Below are 23947 nucleotides of genomic sequence, written 5' to 3' on the forward strand. Positions count from 1 at the left end.
CTAGCACATCTCTTCCTCAAACAGGCCATCTTATTCTCCTAATTGAGATGTCTTCAGCAAATGTGGGATGCAAAGCTGGGAGTTCTCCTCCTCATCCACACCTATTGTGACATGCAATGGGGTGATGTCCAAAGTTTCTAACAAAAAACATTGTTACCCTGATTAGGACCAGGGTTAGGGGACTAGGGCTGGGCTAGGGCCAACCCATAGTTTCACAAAGGTTTGAGTGAAGCAGCAGCAAATTCAGGTACAAAGCATGGAAGCACCTGTTTCAAAATGGTAGCAAGTATAAAAGTTAGGAAGCAGAAGCGCAGGTCCAAAGCACGATTCTAAGTGGGAGGAGCACCTAGTTAGAAGAATCATGCAACTAAGAGCCAACCCTGGCCAGGCCCATTGCCATCCTTAGATGATGATGATGATGTCTGGCAATACTGAGTTGCAACATAGGCAAAATGAACTCTTTCTAGAGCTGGAAAGAAAAAAAGATAGGAGCAATTATATCAAGAGAGGTGTAGAAGAAACTGAGGGAATCAAGCATGAGTTGAAACATGTTCTTTTTGGGCAGTAGTTTCCACTGCTTCCAATGGATTGACCCATCTGATGATTGACCAGCCTGATCTTTCATGGTGGGGCCTACCACTTGCACAGTACAGATGTCCTACACAAGTGGAATGTCAGTAAGAAAGACGGCACAACAAGCTGTGGCAATGTTGTCTGTAGGTTGTTAACAATGGATCTTCTGAAATCTAATTAAAACACAATTCAACAATCCCATAGCATGTCTCCAAAATATTTTTTAACACATTACAAGTAAAAGAAGCATCATTTCATATAGAAGGAACCCAAATACAAACAACAATGAGAAGAAAAACAAGAGAAAAAAGTCATACATGAATGAAGAAAAGAAGAGAAGAAAACCAAGGGACCTACTGTAAATTTTACAACCTTTTCTCTTACCATTTTAGCCATTGGACCCTGTTGAAGAATTTGCAATCAAACCATGTGGTTTGTTCAAGTGGAAGGTTGAGTTTGCAGAAGAGATTTCCTAAGATAAGGTTTCTTCTTATTGTAATGGAACCAACAATGTGGCTCCAAAGTCTTCAAGATTGGAAGATTGCAAGCTTCCAATCAGTTCCCCACCAAAGACCACCCATATTCAAAGGGAAAGACCTAAATGATCCACTGGCTATAGAAGTCTAATATGAGAATTTGTTTTTGGGTTGTCACCTAGACACACTGAGTCCTATCATACAACTGGCTCCAATAACGAAAACATGGGAGCAAACCCAACGGTTACGCTTCTGACGTGGTAACACGACAGGAGGTATTGTAGCAAACCATCATTTTAGTTGAGTTAGGCCAGTAAGCATGTAGGCCTGTATGCCCACTATGGCAGGCCCGACTCGCCCGACACAATACACAAGACACAAGATGTAGACCATACATCATGCAGGTACCCCAATCAAGGTGGGAACCAAGGGAAACAAAATCAATTCACTCAATACTTGATAGAACATGCATATGAACAAAAACATCGACCTAGATTATGGATGTGTGAATTTCCCTTTGCCTCTTTTTTTTCTTTTTCTTTTTTTTGAAAGATCTATTTCCCTTCACGTCCTAGCAAAGTTATCTTGATAATGCAGTGTAACCAACTAACAGTTCAGATCATGCATGCGTGCAACCCACCAGCATGTGTGACGCGCATTTTGGTCCACTGTCTAATGCAATCCCAGCCCTGATTTGGAACAGGCTTTAACCTATTAGCTTGGGCCATGGTCTGGGCTTGGGCATGATATTCATAGTCTGATCAATTCTTGGGCACAGCTTACATCTAGGTCAAGTTGTTGATTGTAATCAACCTATGAAATCGAATATTAGATAGCGCTTGATCATAATCAACCTATGTAATAGTCTATTACATTCCGCCCATGGGAGTTTGGTGGTCTAATTGCCGGCAAGGAGCCCAAATAAAGGAGGGTTGCTTCAAGGTAGCAACTAGCACCAAACTTATGCCATAGCTTTCTTCATGAATCTAAACAATATAACATTCCAAACTCATGCTAGGACATTGCCTATACGTGACGACATGCTGCATCAGAACCTGTGTAGTGAGAAATGGGCAAGGGTTGGCTAGGGTGTCTCCTAGAAACAACGCGTGCACTGCAACAACACCCAGTTGCTGTGAGAAGAAGGCAAGGGTTCGGCATCACATGGAATATAACCCTCGTGGCTAAAAAAGCCAAACCGGGAGAATATGATTTGTCTTGCTGCATGGAATATAGGAACATTCACAGGTAAGAGTATGGATTTAGCAGACACAATAAAACGAATGAGAGTTAACATAGCTTGTGTTAAGGAGACCCAGTGAAAAGAGGCCAAAACTAGAGAAATTGATAGATATAAACTTTGATATATATAGGAAGGGACAACAATAGAAATGGGGTAGGGATCGTGTAGATAAAGACCTAAAGGATAAAGTTGAAGATGTCAAGAGAGTGAGTGATAGGATTTTATTAATAAAACTCATGTTCAAAGAGGAAACAATCATGTTATTAGTGCATATGCACCACAAATAAGGTTAAAGGATAGAATTAAGAGACAATTCTGAGAGGATATGGATTGACGAATGCAAGAAATTTTGAACGGAGAGAGGATATTTGTATAAGAAGACTTAAATGGTTATGTAGGAAAAGAAAACAGAGAATACGAGACCGAACATGGAGGGATATGGTTTTAGGAGAAAAATGAGATGAGGGATGCAATACTTGATTTCACCATGGCATATAGCCTAGCTCTAGCAGACATATACTTTAAAAAGAGAGATGAACATTTAATAACTTTTAAAAGTGGATCACATACAAGCCAAATATATTTCTTTCAACTTGGGAAAACAAAGCAATGAATATTTAAGGATGCAAAGTAAGACAAGGAGAGAGTTTACCTGCCCAACATAGGTTAGTAGTAATGGATGCTTACATTAAGAGATGGAGAAGAGGGAGTGAAATTAATAGTTGTCAACAAACTAGGTGATGGAATTTAGAATGAGAGAAAACAAAGATACTCGAAAATAAATTAACTGAAGAACCAAAATGGAATGTCGAGTAAGAAGTAAATGTTATATGGAATGAGATAGTTGAGTGCATTAGAAAAGTGGCAAAATATGTTTTAGGAGTATAAAGGAGATTATTTAAGGGAAACTTAGTGGTGGAATGATAATGTACAAAAAGCTATTCACGAGAAATATTCATATCTCAAAGCCTAGAAAGGTACAAGACACGATGAAAATTTTGAACGATATAGAAATGCCAAAAAGATAGCTATGGAAGTAATGAGGCTAAATTTATGACTTAGATGATCTTTACAATAGATTGGAGACGAAAATGTGAGAAAGAGATCATCAACATAATCATCTAAGCCTTATTCCAACTAATTGGGGTGGGCAGAAAGATGTCTCCAAACTTTGCTAACGTGATAGAAAGTGTGGGTAGGGACCTAGAATATGTAAGATGCATTAACAGCAACAATCAAAGGGTACTCATAGAGGGCAATGAGATCAACGATAGGTGGAGAAGCAATTTTTAGAACTTGTTAAATAACCACCATTATGAGGATATTAGTAAAGGACAATGAGATCAATGAAAGATGAACAAGGTATTTTTAGAACTTGTTAAATGACAATCACTCCAAGAGCATGGGGATGGAAGAAATTATAAACTCAAGTGACATCAGAGACCATAGATACTTTCGCAGGATTAGGATATCTAAAGTGAAATAAGCTTCGAAAAAGATGAAAACAGAAAAGGCCCTTGGAACAAATAGTATAGTAGCAGAGGTTTGGAAGTGTATGGGAGATACTAGGTTATTTTAATTGGTTGCTCAACAAAATTACAAGATCATAGAAAATGCTAGACAATAGAGGAGAAGTACCACAATACTTATTTATAAGAACAAATGAGACTACACTAACTATCGTGAGATTAAACTTATGAACCATACTATGAAACTTTGAGAGAGGGTGATTGAGCAAAGGCTAAGGCAATAGACAAATGTATTAGAAAATCAATTTGATTTCATGCCTGGGAGGTATGCCACTGAAGTTATTTTCCCACTCAGACAATTGATGGTGAAATGTAGGAAGCGGAGAAAGGATCTCCGCATGGTCCTTATTGACTTAGAAAAAACATTGGATAGGGTCCCTAGAGAGTTAATTTAGCAAGTGTTGAGAAAGAAAGGAGTTTCAAGACGATATATTGACGTGGTTAAGGATATGTATGACAAATCAGTAACAAATGTGACGACCACTAGTGAAGAGAAAAGTGAGTTTGTAGTTAGTGTAGGCTTGCACCGAGGGTCGGCATTGAGCTTATACCTTTTTGCATTGGTTATGGACGAGTTAACTAGACATTTGTAAGAAGAGATCCCATGGTACATAATGTTTGCAGATGACATGATTTTAATTGACAAGATGAGGGAGGGCGCAAAACAAAGCTAAATTTATGAACAGGTGCTTTAGAATCGAAAGGATTTAAAATTAGTCAAACTAAAATAGAGTGTATGGGGTGCAATTTTAGTAACTTTAGGAGTAAATAACGAGGAATTAGTTAAGATAGTTAACCGAGAAGTTTCCCACAATGACCACTTTAGATACCTTGGGTCAATGATTCATGAGAGTGGAGAGACTAAGAAGGATGTTGCCAATTGAATTCAAGCTGAGTGGAATAAATGGAGATGTGCCTTCAGAGTTTTATGTGATCGTTGTATACCACTCAAATTGATAGGGAAATTTCATAGGATAGCTATAAGCAATGTTGTCAATTTGCTTAAGCGATCCCACATGTGCAGTCGTTTATGCAATCGCACAATCGCATTAGTGATTGCACATGATTTTTTTTTTTTGAAAAAAAAAAGGGAAATTTTTGAAGGAAAAAAAAATCATAAAGACTTTTACTCTAATTATGTTTTGTTTATCTATTTCAATTTTCAATCTAATTCGTGTACAAACTAATCTATCATAACTAATAAATTAGTAAGTCATTAACCATAAGATCTAAAAAACTAAAAATTAACAACTCAACAACTTATTAATAAAAAGTTAATATTTTTATTGACAAACAAAATCTACTATATACATCGTTCCCTCTCCCATTATGGCACATCACCACCACCATCATCGTCAGGGTCATCTCCTTCTTCAACATACACTTCATCTTTTTCTATTTCTTCATCACTTGTCTACACAAGTTGCTCATCCACGTATAACGGTCAAGCATCTTCTTCTTGTACTTCTTCAATTTTAATATCATCTTCTTGTCCTTGACTACTACTAGCCCTCGTACCATTGCTTGCCCCTCTTCTCCGCCTTTGAGAACCTTCACTAGGTGTTGATCCATAAGCAACGTCTTCGACTTGGGCCCATGTAAGGATCTCACTGGCAAAGACTGGAACATCTATCTCCACAAGCCATTTACTATCTGCCTCCAAATCATCTAGGTTGATAGGATCATATAATCCAGGCTTTTCTCGCCTAGCCTGGAATCTTTCCCACAACTTCTGGTTATATTGGACAAAGACCAGGTCATTGAGTTTCTTTTATTCGAGACGATTTCTTATTTTTGTGTGAATCTGCATAACATTTAGAAATTTTAATTAAATATGAATTAGCAATTTAGCATTAAAACTAAAGTGAATGATAGAACTTTAAGTTGTAAAACTTACCAACTCGAATGTACTCCAATTGCGCTGCCAACCGCTCGCTCGCAGAACACATAAGGCCAAGAATTCTCATGGCCAACTTTTGTAATACCAGATCCCTCCTAGTTGAGTCAACTCCATACATTGACCACCAATCAGTTGTGCAAATAAGTTTAAGTTCGACACTTTCTCACCTAAACTTCTTACATTGTATTGTAAGTTGTAACTTCATAGAATTGCAAACTTACTTGGCAATTTCATACTTTTATGCCTAACAACAATGTCTCTTCACCAAATCCTTGCATTCTTCATGTAGAAGTCTAGCTCCCAAGAAATTCTATCATGTTCTTCTTTTTCTGGAACCATTCTTTCTAAAACATCAAGAAATCTGACTATATGTAACGCCGATGCCACAGTCCGATCGGTTGACACAAAAAGAATACGGCCAGATTAAGGATGTAGGCAGCCGAATACAATAGGGATGACATTTGGCTACCCCATCTAGCATCTATAATATTTAGGATGGGCTGGTAATCACGTTCTTTATAATTAAAGTATTCCGTGATTTTGCCTATGGACCTCCATCGCATCGTAGATATAGCCCATGGGTGGCTTTTCATCACCCTCCACTAATCGCAACACACTTACTAAGGGTTTTGATGATTTTAAGGCCTTTAATACTTGATTCCAAAATGATTGGAAAATAAGGATTTGTTGGACTAACTTTTCTTCAGCCTTCTTTGACCATGGTCCATTATTCAAGTCGGTCGACACTACGAACGACCTAAGTTCAGCTTTCTTTGAATTTACCCTATGGTGTAAAGAAAGTTGTTGCGAATCGGGTCACAGCCGGACGAAGCAAATTACACCCAAGATGGCTTATCATGTAATGGAGAAGAAGAGCATACTTGTACATAAAAATTGTGATTCTTCTAGCCCTAGCAATTACCTTAAGATACAACATACATGCATCTTCTAGCATTAGATCAACATAATGTGTCGCACATGGTCAGTGTTGTTATGTGCAACCACATATGTGCATATCCATATGTAGATTGCGTATGCAATCATGGCACCTATGCAAAAATATGTGATCGCATACGCTGTATGTGATCGCATATTGGCCATGGCACATTAAATTTTATTTTATTTCTTGCAAAAAAAAAATAATAATAACTTTTTGCCTATAAAAAGGCTTCCAAACCTCCCCTATTTACAATATTCTCACCCCAAAACTCTATTGCTTCTTCTCTTGAATTTTTTAATTCCAAGTGGTCTTAATCTCTCTCTCTCTCTCTCTCTCTCTCTCTCTCTCTCTCTCACACACATTTACTACTTCCAAGTGGTCTGAATCTCTCTCTCTCTCTCTCCCCTACATTCCCTCTCTCTTGGAAGTTGGAAGATCAAGATTCAAGTGCTTTTAAGTTTCAAGGAAGATAGCTTGTTGATTTTCTACAATAATAAATAAATAGCTTGTTGATTTTATCATTACTTCTTACTTGTTAACTATATTGTTAAGTGTTGACGACTTGATGTTTAATTTAATTGATTTTTATTCTCTCGAATGTATTTTAAATATGTAAAATTAGTTATCTATTAACTTAGGAAAGTTACCCTTAGTTTCTTATATTTTTTTTTACTTTTTTTTTTTCGAAAATTTCCCTATTTTTTTATTTTTAAGAAAAAAATTGGAAAAAAATTTTTTAAATATATATATATATATATGTGATCGCATATGCGCATATGCATATGCAATTAGGGCTGAAAGTTGGGCGGGTTCAACCCGACCGAGGAGAAAGAGAACCCCACCGTCGATCTGGATTGATGACGACATCCAGGGAGTGCCTCCTACCTAGAAGACGGAGTTTTGGTTCGTTGGAGTGGGCCCGATAGTCAAGGAAAGCCCATCATGGGATCTCATGATCGTGGCCCACTAGTCTGATTAATCTCATATTTTAGGTTTTGTTTATTAATGTTATTTAGAGTATCATGGACGGTTTAGATTTCTTTGATTAATTTTTATTTTGGTTTACTTCATCGCCAAGTAATAAGTTGCGTACATGGCACGAGTTTTGGGGTATATGGTTTTCTTATAAATAGGCACCCCTTATAGGTTTTTTTTCTCATTGAAGTTTAATAAAAATTTTGCGTTTTTCTACTCCTCTGAGTTCTCGAGTTATGGAAATCCAATTGGGTGCAAAGCCCTCCCTTCATTGAAGAGCTAACTACCGTAGTGCGAAGCCATATCAATCCCAATTCACCCCCATCCTCTACCATCTCTATTTCTCTTCTCCTACCACCATCCGCGCTTCAAATCTGTCCTTTATTGCAAAAGTTTTCCTCTTTACAGCAGAATTCCAGATTCTAGCCCTGCAGAAGGGCTGAAACTTCGGCGGAGTACCACGCACAGACCACGCATTCGATCGACACGAAACTTCAGGGTTTTGAAGCCCTCCCCTGGCCGACCAGAGCCAGGGAGGCGCTTTTTGTGTTCGGCGCCCCCTCGCACGTGCAGCCAGATCCCTGCGCACGTGCGCCAGGCCTGGCCCGCTGTCCGCGCACGAGGACTATCTCCAGGTTCAGATTTCCACCTATTTTACTCCCCTCATACTTATTCTCCCTAACCCTAACCGTGGATTGCATTACTTTCAATTTATTTGCCCCTTTTCTTACCCTAGGGTTCTCTGAATTGGAATTGGTGAATCCCTTGGATTAGGGACTGATTGTTGTGCATGCGTGGATAATTTTTTACTTCCCTTTGAGTATCGTTTGGTCCATAATTTTACTGATCCAGCCCTAGCCTGCATAGGCCCAGACCCGCACAGATTCCCCTTGCTTGAATGTTTGGACTTTTGTGTGGGATGTGGAATTTTATGTGATTGTTTCTGAATTAGTATAATCTAAAGCCTAAGATCTTGCATATCATATTTAATTTTCATGTCCTGCATCAAATTTGGTATCAGAGCCTAGGGTTCTTATAGGGGAATGCATTACATGTTTAGGGTAGTTTGTTTAAGTCCATCATGCATCCAATTTCATCATATATAGCTGTTTAGAAGTCCGTAGTTACTGATATTAGTTGCTGACATTTCTGTTATCAGGAAGCTAGCAATTCACATTGTTGTAACTTTCTGTTATTCTCTTATTTTGACAACTATATTGCTGGATTTTAGTAGCACTGCGTAGTTTCCAACATATAGAGTCTCATAGGATCATTTAGTCTCATTTAGTTGCATATAGTCGCAGTAAAAAGTCCTTAGGTGGAGTTAGCAGTTGTATGCCCACACGTACGGGTCGTGGTTTTGGTTTGCACCCTACACTAAACATGGAGCAACTGCAAGAATCAGTGAACAAGTTAACCCAGCAGGTTGATTCTTTGAGTAAGCGCTTGGAACAACGCATAAATCAACGCCTTGACCAATTTAATGATCACGTTACCCAACTAGAGGCCTCCCTCGGGGCAAACCCCACCATTGGGGAAGATGTCCAATCTTAGGCAAGTGGTCAGGAGGTTAGACCAAAGAATGGAGGCGGCCAAGGAGTTGGTCATGAGCGCACACCTATGCACCCACCCCGCGAGGGACATCATGACTAATATGACCTAGACGTGCAACTCCTCAAGGGAGTTAGAGTAGATGCCCCTACGTTTGATGGCCACTTGGACCCTAAAGCCCTTTTAGATTGGTTAGCGGATATGGACTACTATTTTGAGTGATATGACACATCGGATGCTCGATGAGTCCAGTTTGCCAAGATGAAGCTTGTGGGCCAAGTAAGGAGGTTTTGGGCGAAGGTAGAGCGAAAGAAAGAAAGAGCGAGGGAACTCCCAATAGTCCATTAGGGAGAAATGAAAGAAACACTTAAAGAGAAGTACTTTCCTTTCTCTTATCACTTGCGGTTGGTTGAGGAGTGGCAGTCTCTTCGACAAGGTTCCATGAGTGTTGCTGACAACATTGAGAAGTTCGAAGGGTACTTGACCACTGCGAGGTTGAGAAGGACCCCGTACTCACCCTTGCTCGTTTTAAAACGGGCCTCCATCCTAACATTAGGAGAGAATTGTTCACCAAAGATAGGACACCATTGAGCAGTTGTATCAAGTATTGTTAGATGTCGAGCAATACCTCAAGGCATCTTTGGGAAGGCAATTTGACTTTTGCGATTCTAGTGCTAAGGCTAACCCCTCTGGGGCTAAACCTAACACTGGGTACCAAAACAAACCTTCCAACAGTTTTCAACCCAGGCCCAAGGATGATAAAGGTAAAGAAATTGTCGGGTCTAGCTCACGTGGAAGTGGAGCAACTAGGTGTTTTAGGTGTTAGGGGTTTGGTCACTTTGCCCACCAGTGCGGCACGAGAGAGGGCACCAAAGTATTCCTTATTGATGGGCAAGTAGAAGTAGTGCCCCCCAGAGAGTGACGGTGAGGAGGAAGAATATGAGCCAGTAGAAACCCCTAGTGATGATGAAGAGGGGGCGCAAGTCTACGACCCTCGCAGTTGTGCGTTGCGCCTTTGCTCAAGCCAAGAATACTCACGATTGGCGTCGTAACATGATCTTCTATACTTATGCAAAGTGTGGAGAAAAAAGTTGTAAGATGATCGTGGATAGTGGTAGTTGTGCCAACGTGGCATCAACTAGTACTGTGAGCCATTTGGGCTTAAAGCTGGAAGCCCATCCTCAACCCTATGGAGTCTCCTGGGTTGATGAAACTTTCATTCCAGTGTCGCACCGTTGTCTTGTTCCGATCCGGTTTGGGTCATATAGAAACACTTTGGTGTGATGTTATTCCCATGGATGTTGACCATTTCATTCTGGGTAGACCATGGCTCTATGACAGGGATGTTACCGCATTTGGTCGTTCAAATGTGTACATTCTGCTTCGAGGGCAAGAAGGTCAAGCTAAATCCACTGCCACCCAAAAACACTACTGGAAAGGAGTCCACACAGAGTGGTGCGAACGGCTCAAAAGAATTGAAGGAGTCGAAATCCAAGTCCAAACCTCTCCATATTCTGAATGCCAAAGCCTTTGAGCAAGAAACGGAGACGAACTCGATGGTATACGCCCTTGTGGCTAGGGAGTGTACCAGAGGTTAGTGTAGAGTTACCCACCGAGGCCATTCAGGTAGTGCATGAGTTTCGTGATGTCTTTCCTGATAATCTACCAAATGAGCTTCCCCCTATGAGGGATATACAGTACGCCATTGATTTAATCCCTGGGGCGGCTCTACCAAACCTCCCGCGTTACAGAATGAACCCAAAGGAGCACGCTGAGTTGAAGAGGCAAATTGATGAGCTCCTAGAGAAGGGTTTCATTCGAGAGAGCATGAGCCCGTGTGTCGTGCCCGCCCTTCTTACACCTAATAAGGATGACACATGGAGGATGTGTGTTGATAGTAGGGCCATCAACAAAATCACAGTCAAGTATTGGTTTCCCATACCGCGTCTTGATGATATGTTGAATATGATGGCCAATGCTACTATCTTCTCAAAGATTGACCTCAAAAGTGGTTATCATCAAATCCATGTACGCCCTGGTTATGAGTGGAAGACGGCCTTCAAGACGAAGATGAGTTATACGAGTGGCTAGTTATGCCTTTTGGATTAATTAATGGCCCAAGCACTTTTATGCATGTGATGACCCAAGTGTTGAGGCCGTTCGTGGGGAAGTTCTTGGTCGTATACTTTGATGATATCTTAATTTATAGCATGACCAAGGAGCAACACCTCAACCACTTGAGGCAGGTTCGTGAGATCCGTAGGGCCAAGAAGTTGTACGCTAACCTAAAGAAGTGTGCTTTTTTGTCTAGTAGTATGATCTTCTTAGGTTTTATTGTGTCAACTGAGAGCGTATCGGCGGATCCCGAGAAGGTTAAGGCCATCGTTAATTGGCCTGAACCCCGTAATATTCATGAGGTGCGCAGCTTTCACGGCTTAGCCACCTTCTATAGGTGGTTCATTCGAGGTTTCAATTCCATTATGGCTCTCATCACAGATTGCATAAAAAATGGAGAGTTTCAATGGACAAAGGCAACCCTGAAGGCCTTCAAAGAGATAAAGGTCAAAATGACCGAAGCTCCAGTCACGCGACTTCCAGATTTTTCAAAAGCTTTTGAGGTCGCATGTGACACATCGGGAGTCAGCATAGGAGGAATACTTAGTCAGGAAGGGCACCATGTCACCTTTTTTAGTGAGAAACTGAATGAGGCGAAACAAAGATATTCAACCTATGACAAGAATTCTATGCGGTAGTGCAATCACTGCGCCATTGGCGTCATTACCTATTGCCGCAAGAATTCATATTATTCTCAGATCGTGAGGCCTTGAGATATCTAAACTCTTAGAAGAAATTAAACCCTAGGCGTGCCAAGTGGGTTCAATTCCTTCAAGAGTACACTTTTGTGCTTAGGCACAAGGCCGGTGTAGAGAATAAGTCTGCCGACGCGTTAAGTCGTCGAGTCGCAGTACTCAACTCCATGAGCGTCGAAGTTACGGGCCTCGAGCACATTAAAGAAGATTATTCTGAGTGTCCAGATTTTGGAGTTGTGTACGCATCGTTGTTATAGAGTCCGTCAGGAGCTAGCAGTGAGTATTTGATTTTAGACGGATATTTGTTTAGGAATGACCGCTTGTGCATACCACGCACCTCCCTCCGCGATTTTCTTGTCTGGGAGTTATATTCAGGAGGGGTCGCGGGTCATTTCAGTCGAGACAAGACCATTGCCCTAGTGGAGGATAGGTTTCATTGGCCAAGCCTCAAGCGAGACGTGGCCAAAATTATAGGGCAATGTCATACTTGTCAACTAGCAAAGCCAAAGAAACAATACAGGATTATACACACCGTTGCAAGTCCCATTCATCCCTTAGCAAGACATCAGTATGGACTTCGTGCTTGGACTTCTCAAGACTATTCGGAAACACGATTTCATACTTGTTGTCGTGGACCGTTTTTCTAAAATGGCCCACGTCATTCTTTATTTTAAGACCTCCGATGCATCTCATGTTGCCAAGCTGTTCTTTAGTGAGGTCGTCAAACTGTATGGGTTACCAAAAACCATAGTGTCTAACCGTGACGTGCGATTCATGAGTTACTTTTGGAAGACACAATGGCACATGATGAATACTAAGCTCCAATTTTCTTCTGCCTACCACCCTCAGACCAATGGTTAGACTGAGGTAGTTAATATGAGTCAAGGGAGTTTGCTCAAATGTTTAGTGGGGGAGCATACCAGGACATGGGACGCCGTAGTACCCATAGCCGAGTTTGCATTCAATAGTTCTGTCAATAGGTCCACAAGTCTAAGTCCTTTTGAAGTCGTTACTAGTTACAAGCCTAGGAAGCCTATTGATCTTGTCCCTGTGTCATTGTCCCATAGGCCATCAGAGTCTGCAGAGTCTTTTGCGCATCACATCCATTCATTGCATCAAGATATCAGGCGAAAGATCACTACTGGTAATGAACATTACAAATTTTCTGCAGACTAACATAAACGTTTCAAGGAATTCAATGTAGGGGACTTTGTGATGGTCTGCATTAGGCCCAAGTGATATCCTCAGGGGGTCGTTCGTAAATTACACGAGCGTAGCACTGGACCCTTCAAAATTATAAAACAAAACGGTTTCAATGCGTATGTGGTAGATCTTCCACCTTCCATGGGAATTAGTTCCACATTCAATGTGGAGGATCTAGTTGTTTTTCAGGGGACCCCTGATACTTTGTCCGGCTCTTCGCCTACCTATCCTGATTCCCCGGATCTGTCCCTTGATACATGGCCTCTTCCCGACTTTTCTTCCCAACCTATATCACCCATACCTAACCTTCACACACCCAGAGAGGAAATAGAGGATATTCTGGACCATCAGATAGTTTCAATGTCGGACGGCGGGTTTCAGAAGTACCTGGTTAAATGGAAGTCATGCCCAACTTCAGACAGCACGTCAATATATGCCTATGCTATATGAAAGAAGAAGAAACGGTTGATCACCTCTTGGTCCATTGTCCGTTTATTGTCCAGATTTGGTCGGAATTCTTCAAGCGGTTCAAAATCAATTAGAGTATCCCGAACTCCTCTAACCTGCTGGCGTCTTGGCACAGGATCAAGCTTGGCAAAGAGAGAACTCGGATTTGGAGAATGGCGATTCTAGCTATATGGTGGTCAGTCGAGGAGGAAAGGAATGACAGAAGCTTTAATGATAAGCAATCCTCGGTTCAAGCTGTGTGCTCTAAGGCCAAAAATCCGATTATAGAATGGGTGGCTAATGTAAATGGCCTTAAGGACTACGGCCTCATATTCCTAGGCTACTAGTTTTTTTCTGCTATCTCAGCAGATCCTTTCCTTGTTCTTTCTTTTTTAATCAATATATTCCCGTTATCGTTTTTATAAATAAAAAAAACTTCAGACAGCACGTGGCTCATTAAGGAGGAGCTTCAGAGACTTGATCCTGACATCTTGAAGCAATTCAGGAGTTTCGTTTCGCTAGTGGCGAAATCTTCGTAGCCGGGGAGAGTTGATGGGGACATCATGCGCACACGCACACGCACACGCACGCCGCCCCCTACGCACGTACGCAAGAAGGACCCCACCGTCGATCTGGATTGATGACGACATCTAGGGAGGGCTTCCTAACTAGAAGACGGAGTTTTGGTTCATTGGAGTGGGCCCGATAGTCAAGTAAAGTCAATTGTGAGATCTCATGATCGTGGCCCACTAGTATGATTAATCTCATATTTTAAGTTTTGTTTATTAATGTTATTTAGAGTATCATGGACGGTTTAGATTTCTTTGATTAGTTTTTATTTTTGTTTACTTCATTGCCAAGTAATAGGTTGTGCACATGGCACGAGTTTTGGGGTATATAGTTTTCCCATAAATAAGCACCCCTTGTAAGTTTTTTTTCTTATTGAAACTTAATAAAAAATTTGCGTTTTTCTACTCTGAGTTCTCAAGTCGTGGAAATCCAATTGGGTGCTAAGCCCTCCCTGCATCGAAGGGCTAACTACCGTGGTGCGAAGCCACATCGATCCCGATTCGCCCCCATCTTCTACCATCTCTATTTCTCATCTTCTACCACCATCCGCGCTTCAAATCTGTCCTTTATTACAATAATTTTCTTCTTTATAGCAGAATTCCAGATTCTGGCCCTGCAAGAGGGCCGAAACTTCAGCGGAGCACCACGCACAGACCGCGCATCCTATCGACACGAAACTTGGGGGTTCTGAAGCCCTCCCCTGGCCGACCAGAGCCAAGGAGGCACTTTCCGCGTTCGGCACCCCCTCGCACATGCGCCAGGCCTAGCCCACTATCTGCGCACAGGGACTATCTCCAGGTTCAGATTTCCACCTATTTTACTCCTCTCATACCTATTCTCCCTAACCCTAACCCTAAATTGCATTACTTTCAATTTATTTGCCCATTTTCTTACCCTAGGGCTCTCTGAATTGGAATTGGTAAATCCCTTGGATTAGGGACTGATTGTTGTGCATGTGTGGATGATTTTTTACTTCCCTTTGAGTATCGTTTGGTCCATAATTTTACTGATCCAGCCCTAGCCTGTGTAGGCCTGGACCCGCACAGATTCCCCTTGCTTGAATGTTTGAACTTGTGTGGGAAGTGAAATTTTATGTGATTATTTCTGAATTAGTATAATCTAAAGCCCGAGATCTTGCATATCTTATTTAATTTTCATGTCCTGCATCAAACCAACCCGTGACCGACCCGACATTGGGTTGGGCTCAGGCAGGATGTATCGGGTCCGATCTCAAGCTTGGGCTATACAAACACCAACCGATAAAACTTGGGTTGGGATCGGGTTGAGGTCTCGGGTTGCCCGACCCAACCCGAACCCAATCAATATATAAGTTCCTTACAAATTATAATTGAGTGTGGATCGTTTGTGTCGAAGGCACACTAGTAATGTCGGGTCTCATTTGTCCACGTCATTTCCAAGGACCCAAGTTAACAAGATATGCCGGATTTCTCTCCCAAATAGATTACGTGTTATGCTACATAACTTTTAAAGTAGTTGTCCTATATTTTAGCTTGTTTTTTAAAAGAAAAAAATGAATTTCTTTATGATGACTAATCACATATATAATTAATAAAATCATAGATCCAGAAAATAAGACCTATATTGAAATATAATAAACTAATGTAATAACGAAAATATTAGCACGTATACTCGACCAACCCGATCAACCCGACTGAGCCCGCTTGGGTTGGGCTTGGGTTGAGAATTCCCAACCCGAGGTTAGGTTGGGTTGGGTTAGGGTTGAGGTATAGGAACCTTGGGTTGGGTTAGGGTTGAGCACCAACCCGACCCAACCCGCCCAACTTTCAGCCCTATATGCAATCGCACATGATAGCATATGCGATTCGACAACATTGTGCATGGTATCCAAAATAAATGTTGCCTCTTCTCCATAAGAAGGCAAGACCAGCAGCTGCATAATTAGCTGCATTGTCCGTGATAACTTAGACAACGTATTCCTCTCATACCTCTTCAACTATACTATATAACAATTTGAATAAATAATTGGGTGTGTGGGAATGGGCCAATGCATCCACGGACTTTAAAAACATTGTCTGAGTTGGACAATTAACAAGAAATCTTTTTTTTAAGATACAAGAAAGTTTATTAATGTTCGACTGGATCTATCGGTCCATCCATCGGCCATTAACGTACAACCATAGATTTTACAACTTTCTTTGTATTCGGAAATAAAATTTATAGAAAATTGAACCTCTTTTTTTAGGCTACTCTCCCTCACTTCATGATAGGAAGGAGGTTTCAAGCCAAGTCCAAATTGACCTATAGCTTCAACCATTACCTTGAAACTCTTCATATTCACTGTGTTAAAAGCTACACCGACTTGATATAACCACTTTGCAATGTACTAAATCATGGTTTTTATCCTTCTTATATCAATTTTTCAAAGTGGTTTGGGCAGGTCCTTTGCCCTTACCCATTTGGTTAACCACATCTTCCGGATGTGGTCTACACCACCTATCCATAGGCCCATGCTCACAGGCTCTTTTGGCTGCCGGTCTAGATCGCCCTGTGGATGTAGGTGGTGTACAAGCATCCAAATCTACTACATCGATGTCCTCATAAGCTTCTCTCTCCATAAATTCTTCTTTAATAGTCGTTGTGTTGTCTTTTTCGAGCAATCTTGTCCATGTACACCATGATTTCCTTATAGATCTCTAGAGTAATATTGGGACAGGCTCTTGTATTTGATCCTGATGCATGTGCAAGGTGTTGTTTATGCCAACTTATACCACCGGAACTTATGTATCTGCATAGATCACGCGCTAACTGAGATTTTTCATCAGCACTTCAATAGTGCTCGAACTTCCAACCTGGGTCGTTTGGCTTCGGTTTCAAAGAAGAAGATTGGGAAGAAGACATGATGATAACGCTAGGTAGCGTACTAGTGTATGAGTAAGTGTATTAGACAAATAATGAAAGTATAATACAAATAAGTTATATGCTAGCTACTAGTTAAATACTAAGTACTAACTAGCTAGTGCCTAGTAAGTAGAAGTGTTTTAAATAGCAATAGCGTGCAGCGTAGCGTTCAGCCCTCTATAGTGTGTAGCGTAAATGCGTAGCGTGTAGCATAAGCTACACAGTACTTTCATTTTTTAATTTAAAATAAAAAAAAATATGATAAATAGTAAAGAAAAAAACATAAAAAGATCTTTTAAAAAATTCAAGTATAAGCATGTTCAAACAAGTTATTAATTATCATTTATCAAAAGCTAATCCGCATATATAAATCAAATCAAATAATTATCACATCAGCAACTTTCTAAGCAAACCACTTGGGCCACACCATAGAAAACAATGCACATCCACCCATGCACACACCTCAGTGGGCCCCGCATGGGCCATACCATAGAAAACAATGCATAGCCACAAAAATATTAAAAAAGAATTGAAAACAAAATGATAAAGAACAAAAAATGCACAATAACCGACATTTTAAAAAGAAAAAAAAAAGGAAAAAAAAAAAAAAAAACTAATTATTTTCATTGTACATAAAAAGAATCCAAGGGGAACAAACCTACCAATTGTAGGCTTAAGAGGAGATTTAATCAATGAAAACTCTGAAAATTGAAGTTCCATAGCCGTCTGAAACCGAAATTGGGGAAATTTGATTTCTTCTTCATTTCTTCTCCAAAGATCATGAAACTGCACCAAATGGACCTCCTTATAGACTCCAACAATCAGCCAAAGAAGCCCCTTCAATGGCTTTTTGGATCGAAAGATTTGAAAAGAGGGAGAAGAAGTTGTGTGGCGAGGGCTTTCCAATGGGTTTTCAAAAACCCTATTTCGATTTTCTCTTTTAAAGTTAAGTTTAGACTTCTTGTAGTGTGAGTTCAACACACTTTATATCAAATAAACACCATTCTTTAACAACAAAATTAATACAATAGTATCAGTTGCTGGTTTTATAATATAAACTTTTTAAAAACATGAGTTCACCACCATTTTTAACAAAGAAAAGTTTTAAAAAAGGTGCAGTGTCGCACACGCTACATGTGCTACACGCTATGCATTTGTATTGTACACTACGACCACTACAGCGTACACTACATGGGATTTGCGCTATTTGGCAGCACTACATAGCGCTACGGCAGAGCTACGCTACGAAGCGTACGCTACGGACGCTATTTAATACACTGGTAAGTAGTAACTACTAAATACTAAATATTAAATGCTATTATACAAATGTAGAAGTCTACCATAGCCTATAGTACTAATGTACCATTAGTCTAGTATTATTAGACTATTAGTTACTAATTTGCTATATGAATGAGAGAGAGAGAGAGAGAGAGAGAGAGGGAGAGGGAGAGGGAAAGGGAGAGAATGTCTCACTATAGTTGTGGAGTTACAATTTACAACAATTGTGTGTGTGTGTGTGTGTGAGAGAGAGAGAGAGGGAGGGAGATAGGATTGTGGTGTGGGTGTGTGACTTGAGAGTTGTCTCAAATGAAGTCTTGACTTGAATCTTCAAATCATAAATCTTAAAACCGTAATTCTTCAAATGAAGTCTTGAATCTTGACTCTTGGATCTTAATTCTTGATGTAATCTCTTCAATCTTGATAAAAGAAATGAGTGGAAACTAGAATGAATGAAGGATACACTAACTACACAAATTATACAATTACAAATTACAATAAAACAAAATAATGTTAAATGTTGGGTGACTCTTGAATGTTTACTTGTCACTTGACTCTTGAGATGACTTGTTGTATAAGTCTCTTGAATCTTGAGAATACTAATTAAAGAAATACATCATACAAGTTAGAACTTAGAGTAGAGATTAGAAATAGATGCCAATTAAAGAAATAGATCATACAAGTTAGAACTTAAGAGTAGAGATTAGAAATAGATGCTACGGAAAGAAAGATTGAAAGAGGAGAAGAGACTTGAGACTTGAGAGAATGAGAATATGAGATTAGAGAACAAGAGAATAGATTAGAGGATTAGAGAATAGAGAAAGCTAGCAAGAGTGAACAAGAGAATAAAAGTGACTTAGAGAATTAAATAATTGATTAGAGAATAGAGAGAGAGAGAGAGAGAGAGAGAGAGAGTGAATAAGAGAATAAAAGAGAGAATAAGAGATATAGATAATAGATTAGAGAATAGAGATAGAAAGAGAGAGTGAATAAGAGAATAAAACATATTAAAAATAGAATGAAAGATTGAAGAATGAAGATTGCTTCTTGTGAGTTGTGGATCTTGTTTTCTTGTCTTCTTGAAGAATGAAATCGATTGTCTTCTTGCTTCTTGATCGTGTCTTCAAGTGAAATATAAAAGAGAGAATGAAAGTATGGAGGGCTTTAGGCTTAGAATGCTTTAAAAATGAGAGCAAGAGAGTGTATGAGAGTTTTGGGGAAACTATAATGCAAATGGAGAAGAGGGGAGTGCCTTTTTATAGGCAAAAGAATCGGATTTCAAAAAGACAAAAAGCTCCAATGGTAAGATTTTTGACCATTGGAGCATACGAGATCGCATATGCATTATGTGATCGCATAATGGCATATGCGATTGCATTATGCAATATGCGATCGCATACACATGGCATATGCGAGCGCGACCATCACATATGCCATGTGCATGTGCTTATGCAATCTCATAATTGCTTAAGCGATCACATGTGACAACATTGGCTATAAGACCAACCATGCTTTATGGGACATAATGTTGGGTAGTTAAGGAACAATGTATTCATATGATGAGTGTAGCTGAAATAAGGATTTTTTTTATGAGAGAGAGATGCTGAAATAAGGATGTTGTGATGGATGCATGGCAAGACAAGGATAGAATTAGAAAAAAATGCATTTTAGGGAACTTGGGAGTTGCCCCCAATAAGTACTACAATGAGGGAAAGTAGACTTAGATGGTTTGGTCATGTGCAATGGAGATCGAGAACCATGCTAGTTAGGAGTAAGTTGGTACAAGTTGAAGGCGTAGATGGAGGTAGTAAGAAAAGGCTTGATGACCTATGGTCTAACTTAAGTAATGGCACTTGATATAGTGGATTCATGTAGCCAACCCCAATTAATTGGTATAAGGGCTTAGGTCATCTTAGCCCAACCAAGCCCGGCCCATCCTGGCCCAACCCACCTTCACGTGTACTTTGGTTGCGGTTCCAATCATCAGTAGGTAACACATGCGTCTTGAGTGTAGATTCTGGTTTACATTTTTTTCTGGGTGTCTATTTATTTGTGCATGTGCAACCACCTGATTGAGAAGATGGATTAGGAATGTTCACCATGGGAAATAGGGATTTGATCGATTTCAGGCCTAGTCAGGGCCCAACCAATTTTTGGCTTGGGCTTGCTGCACTAGGCCCATGCTGAGCTTGGGCCAGGCCAGCCCGAACCTGGCTTCTTGCCACCCCTAATACCAGAGTATAGGATCCATCATGACTCGCACGATATGCCATCTCGTCCTCACACAAAGGCATGTAGCAACATGGCACAAGATAACAACTGCTGACCAAGCCTGTACCATTGCCCAGATGACAATGCAGAGTAATCAGTGATGTCCATTCATCAGGTTGTTGATAGTTTGCATGAAGACTGGATGGATGAGAGTAACCTGGCTACCCATCGGGCATGGATCCCTCCATTTGCCAGTGAGGGTGCACTTAATATATAGCCCATCCAATGCATGTCTCAAATTACACGCATGAATGTCCCACAGCATGTTCCAATTTAAGGTCACACCTATTGATCAACCAAGAATGTAGTTGCAGGACATGGGTGGAATTCACCAAAAGGTGAAACTTGCTCTTTTAATGTAGTATAGATACCTACACATCATTAGCAAATAAATACCTCTAAGACATTCCCAACCGCTCGTTATTTTTGAGTTCATCAACCAATTGATGTCTATGGAAAGGCACACCATCCAATTCCTTTCATAATTTAATTGCGGACAGTTCGGATCAAGACAATGACAGCTCTAAACGTTTTGAGATATTTTAATTTTGTTACAGCTATAATATGTAGATCCAGTATTATCAATTCTGAGTCTGTGACCAAGTTAGCTATCAAGCACTCTATGAACAAACAAGTCACAGTACTAAATATTGTCCAGTAACAAGTCAACTCGTCAATGCAACGTGAGCCTCTATCATGGCCAGTTCTCCAAGAGCTTTGATGTCTAGTAAGCAGCAGATGGTAAAACTTTTGCCAATCTACAGCTTAAAAAGTCGTCCCCAAATAGTTGAGTAAGGCAAAGATGACTGTGGTGATTATGTCAAGTCAACTCAGTTAGGGTGGAAACTGAAATGAGTCTTTTCTCCAAAATTCAAGATGAACCAGAACGAGTCCTACCAGTTATGGTCCCCGAGCAAATGCCAATTTGAAACCATCACTTAATTCCCCGGTTCAACTGACCAGGATGTATGAGATACGGATTCTATTTTATGCAGACAGGCATATCCCTAAGATTGCACCAACAGGATGATCTTGACACTAACAAAGGGACTTCTACGGATTACAGAATGGCCAGTTAGAAAGAAGTTCATCAGCCGATATTTAATCAGCAAAATTCATCCAATCAGCAGATAGGATCATCTAAAAGTTGTGATTTCCATATATGACCAAAGACAACAGGGCCCAATCAATGAACGGTCTGGAACTCATACAAGTGTGCTATATGTACAGAGATTGAGTGCTTGGTAACTAACTTTGATAGTAGAGTTTACCATCAGACTTGTCAATATATACTTCTTTTTAAAGCGTGAATACAGGGCAGCTGAATCATAGTCAAATCTTCCAGCAAAATGTCACTCCAAATGTGCAGCAAGAGTCCCACAGTTTCTTCTATGAGACAAACAAATGGCGATCATATTGTACAACCACAAAATGATTATAAACGTGTATCACCCAAGGCCCATCGATCCAACAATACTTATTCATAGCTTTACCATCAGCACAAAATGTGAACATGAACAGGGAATAAGACTGAACATATGAAAACTAGTGATCCCCATTGCATTTTTGGCAACACTCTTCACATTTTAAACACAGATTGACCAGGAGCTGTAAATACTTGAAGGTGAATGCATTTTATTTGTGATTTTTAAATGAGGCACTCATTCCAGAATGCCATAAGGCACACACTCACATGACCAGATTGAATGTGCTGTTTTCGTGAACATATACCGAACATAGAGAAAACGCACGCTATCCATACGCTGATTTTACAAACACATGCTCCAATATAGAGCAAAGATTATTATCTAGAGGTGTGTGTTGCAGTTAACTGTATACATTCATAATCGGTATGCCATGTGTGCATTTAATGAGACCTCAAAAGCAAGGTGTTCCGTATCCGTTACGATACGGCCGTAAAGGCCGATACGTATAGGTAATGGTCGTGGCCGTTATGCAATATGAGAGTGAAACGGGGCAGTTTTTTTGGATCTTATCAGCCCTTACGGGGGCCGTAAAGGCCGTTACAAGACATAACAACCATTACCCCCATAACGGTCGAAAAGTGGTCACTTTTTTCTATTTTAATCAAATTTTCTCCTCATTTCCACTTTTCACATTCCAAAAATTCTCTTAGATCATTCTATTGCAAACTTCAACCACTCTTATTATAGTTTTTAGGATTAAAGCCATGGATTGAAGCAATTTGAGTGAAAAGAAACTCCGAGGGCCATTTTTAAAATTTTAAAAAAAATAGAAAAAAATAGTATGTCTTTTTTTTTCTATTTTCTAGTTCTAATGCTTGATTGTGATGTGTAAACATTGGAAATATATAACCATGTTCATAAATTCACCAGACAGCCTGATACAACAATCTCGCCAAAGAGTGGACCGTTACACTACCATAAACATGTTCAAAATGAAAAGAAAAAATTACATAATTGAAATATTTACATTATTTTGAATTTTCTATATATTTTTCAGAATTTTTCTGGTTTTAAAAAAAAAAAAAAAATCAACCGTTACGAGGGTCGTAATGGTCATTATACCCCCATATCGGCCGTTACGGCCAATAACCGTATCGATAATGGTGATGACCCTTACAGCCATCGTTACCGATACAAAATACCTTGCTCAGAAGGGTTGAGGACCTTATCACTGTTTTTCAGCAAATCTTAAAAAGGATTTGTAAGCAATTAGACTGAATTGGGTCCTTGCTCTTGCTCGAGTGGTAGACTCTTAGGAGTTTCAACACCTGGTCGAGGGTTCGAGTACCCATAGGTGGTGAAATCCCACTACGGCGTGAGTGTGTGGCGGCGTGAGTGCGTGTCTTAAAAAAAAATTAGACTGAATTAAAAGTAAACAGAGCAGAAGCCGTTCATGCATCAGCTTATCATAATTTTATGGCTAGAAACCTATAGAGGTTGTCCACATATAGCACAGAAAGGTAATTACTTCGCTAAAATTGCATTTTATTGCAAGCAATGATTTCATCTATCCTGACTGGTCCATCTTGACTGGCATTCACTTGATAATGAATCTGGAACTAAGCAATGATCAAGCTACTCTTTGTAAGAACCTTTTTTATGAGGAAGATACTTTTTGTAATAACATTCAAGGTATCCCGTATCGGTATCGATTGGCGTAACGGTGCCCACCGATACCGATACGGATACAGGGGTGTGTCGGCGATACGGGGGCGTAACGGCCCGTAACGGTGCAAATTTATTTTTTTGCCAAAAAATTATGAAAAAATATGAATTAAATTGGGAATATTCTAAGCATTCCAAATATGCATTCA

At 40.0% G+C, this 23947-nt stretch overlaps 1 protein-coding gene across 1 annotated transcript in view; it reads right to left on the reverse strand.

Annotated features, from left to right (window-relative positions):
• LOC131246400 (flowering time control protein FPA-like) overlaps nucleotides 1-23947 on the reverse strand; it is a 70522-nt gene that overhangs the window by 36239 nt on the left and 10336 nt on the right.

This window comes from Magnolia sinica, chromosome 5 (assembly GCF_029962835.1).
Source record: "Magnolia sinica isolate HGM2019 chromosome 5, MsV1, whole genome shotgun sequence".
Lineage (NCBI taxonomy): Eukaryota > Viridiplantae > Streptophyta > Magnoliopsida > Magnoliales > Magnoliaceae > Magnolia > Magnolia sinica.